The following is a 2,857-nucleotide window of genomic DNA, read 5'->3' as shown; positions in this document are numbered from 1 at the left end:
GCAGCGATGACAGCATTCTGATAATAACATATTAACAGAAGGCTGCTGGGAATTTGGGGGAAGTTTTGCTTTCCTGATATTTGTGACACCCTTTCTTCTTTGTGACCTTCTTCTCTTATTCTACACTACACACATGAGGCTGGATCATATGAGGAAAGCCATACACTTGAGATAAAGGAGGAGAAATGTAGAGTCTGAGTCCTTGACTATTTCCTGCATCAGCCACACAAGCCTCAGTCTTTTTTACATGAGAAAAATAAATCCCAATGATTGCAGTTGGGTTGCTGTGAAATGCAGCTGAATGCAACCCTACGTGAGGAAGTGTCTAAAAGCACGGCTTGCACAGACAGGCTGCTGAGAGCCACACCCCGGCTCCACAACTTGGTCAAATATCTTCGACAAGAGACATTTAGCTCCTCTAAGCCTGTTTCCTCATCTGTAAAATAAGGACAATAATAACAGCTAGTTCAAACTGTTGGTATAAGAACTGAAGGAGATGGTGGAAGTCAAGTTTTGAACACATTATCTGGAAAATAATAATTACTTAATAAAAGTTAGCCATTATTATCCTTCAATATGCTTATTAAAAGAGTGAATGAATTAGCAGATATTCCCTTAGACTATCTAATGAAGTTATCACATTTGGGAAAAAAGTTAAAGAGATACGTGACTGTGCAGCCTCCAAAATAAACAGGTGTTTAAATGAATGTGTTACTGATTCTTCTCAGTACTTTTTTGTTTTCATAAACTTTTTCTTTTAGAACAGCTTTAGGTTTTTACAGAAAAAATTGCAAATAGTAGAGAGAGTTCCCATATACCCCACACCTAGTTTCCCCTATTGTTAACTTCTTGCATTAGTATGGTACGTTTGTCACAATTAATGAACCGATATTGACACAATATTATTAACTAAAGTCCATACTTTATTCAGATTTCCCTGGTTTTTAACTAACGCCCTTTTTCTGGTCCAGGATCCCATCCAGAACAACACATGACACTTAGTCATTGTGTCTCCTTAGGCTCCTTTCGGCTGTGACAATTTTTCAGACTTTCCTTGTTTTTTGATGACCTTGACAGTTTTGAAGAGTATTAGTCAAGTACTTTGTAAAATGTCCCTCAGTTGGGTTTTTCTGATGTTTTCTTCCTGATTAGACTTGGGTAATGTGTTTCTCAGAAGAAAACCACAGAGGTAAAGTATCATTTTCATCACATCATATCAGGGGCACATACTATCAACATGACTGATCACTGCTGATGTTGCCCTTGACCACCAGGTTTCTCCACTATGAAGTTACTCTTTTCTCCTCCCCTTCCATACTATTCTCTCTGGAAGGAAGTCAGTATGCACAGCCACACTTAGGACTTAAGCCACACTTAAGGAGTGGGGAGTTATGGTTCACCTCTATGTATTGCCCGAAGAGGTAGGCAACTTGGGTTTATTATGTTTATGATGATTTTTTATGATGATTATAATCACTAAAATTCCAGGTTCCCTTCATCAAGACTATGGGAGAAAAGTGAAGAACCAAGAAAGGAAAAACAGATAGTCAATAAATGTTGTTAACTAACTAACCGAACGACTGATTCTCCATAATGCAGTAACGGGAAGTTGCTGGTTGGTTCACAAAGAATCTCAGAATAAATAATGATCTGGGATTTTTATTTTTAGTACTCCCGAAGAAGACCTCATAAAAGTTAGAAGCAGTCACTGGTCTTGAAAAATATACATGCGTCACACCACCAAGTGATTAGGGTAGCAAAGCCTACGAGGAGTGACATTGGTCTCTGCCGTTAAACACACGTGTGCAAATGCAAGGACGCCTCTTTGTAATTCAGGGGCTCATCTCTACTGCAACAGCAGGACCCACATCCTGGGAGAACTGGGAGGATTAAATTCCAAGTGTGAACACTTGGAAGGCTTTGAATATACTTCTATATTATATGATATTCTATAGTATATTCTATATGAGCACCTAGTAATTGCTGTAAAACATTTGGTTTTCACTACTTTTGCCCAAATTACAATTTTTTGGACTCTTTATTTCAAAAATTAAAATTCAAACGTCCAGGAGGAGGTGATGATATCTTAAGCACATGCAGTTTTGGCAAAGCAGTTAATTAGAAGTGAAAATATATTTTAAAGAACGACAAATATCTTTAAAAAAAAGTATTTTATGCTTTTGTGGGGTTTTTTTCCTGTGGGAACAGCTTATTTTGACTCTAAGGATAGCTGGCAATTTCTGTGTGAACTCTCTTTTCTAATCAGTTGTCCTCTTTAGCTATTTCATCCCTTCCCTTGTGCAGAACTTTCTAATGGATTGCTGGCGACTGAGACCTTTAAATATGACAGAGCCGGTACATCCACTGTACACTCTCTATACACATCAAGTGTCATTGTTCCCACTTTGTTGCTCTGTGCCTGAAGTATTCTGAATTTGATTGCCTCAGAGCTACCCCCAAATCGCAGATGCAGTCTGGGAGACTGCACTTGTCTCACCTTTGCCATTAGGGCACTATGAAAACAGAGCAAGCTAAGGTTTCTTTCTTCTAAAAACAACATTCTCACAGAGTCAGATAGGTGTTTAAATATTTATCAAGCTCTCCTACTTACAATTTCAACTTTGGGTTCAGCCTCATCATAAGTCACGAAAAGTTGTAACTTTCTGGGCTAAGATTCAGTTACTAAGGTACTTTAAGGAATTCTACCACCATCTGCTAAAGAAAAATAGGTCATTGTTTCGGGTTGGAAGACCCAGAGGGAACATTTGAAGGGAATTAATGTCTTTTCCGAGGATCTCTAGCCAACTCGAGGATATAGCTGACTCATCAGTGGTATGAGAACACAGACATCTCAATA

Source organism: Equus asinus, chromosome 22, assembly GCF_041296235.1.
Source record: "Equus asinus isolate D_3611 breed Donkey chromosome 22, EquAss-T2T_v2, whole genome shotgun sequence".
NCBI classification, from domain to species: domain Eukaryota; kingdom Metazoa; phylum Chordata; class Mammalia; order Perissodactyla; family Equidae; genus Equus; species Equus asinus.
Note: the sequence above shows the minus strand (reverse complement) of the source record.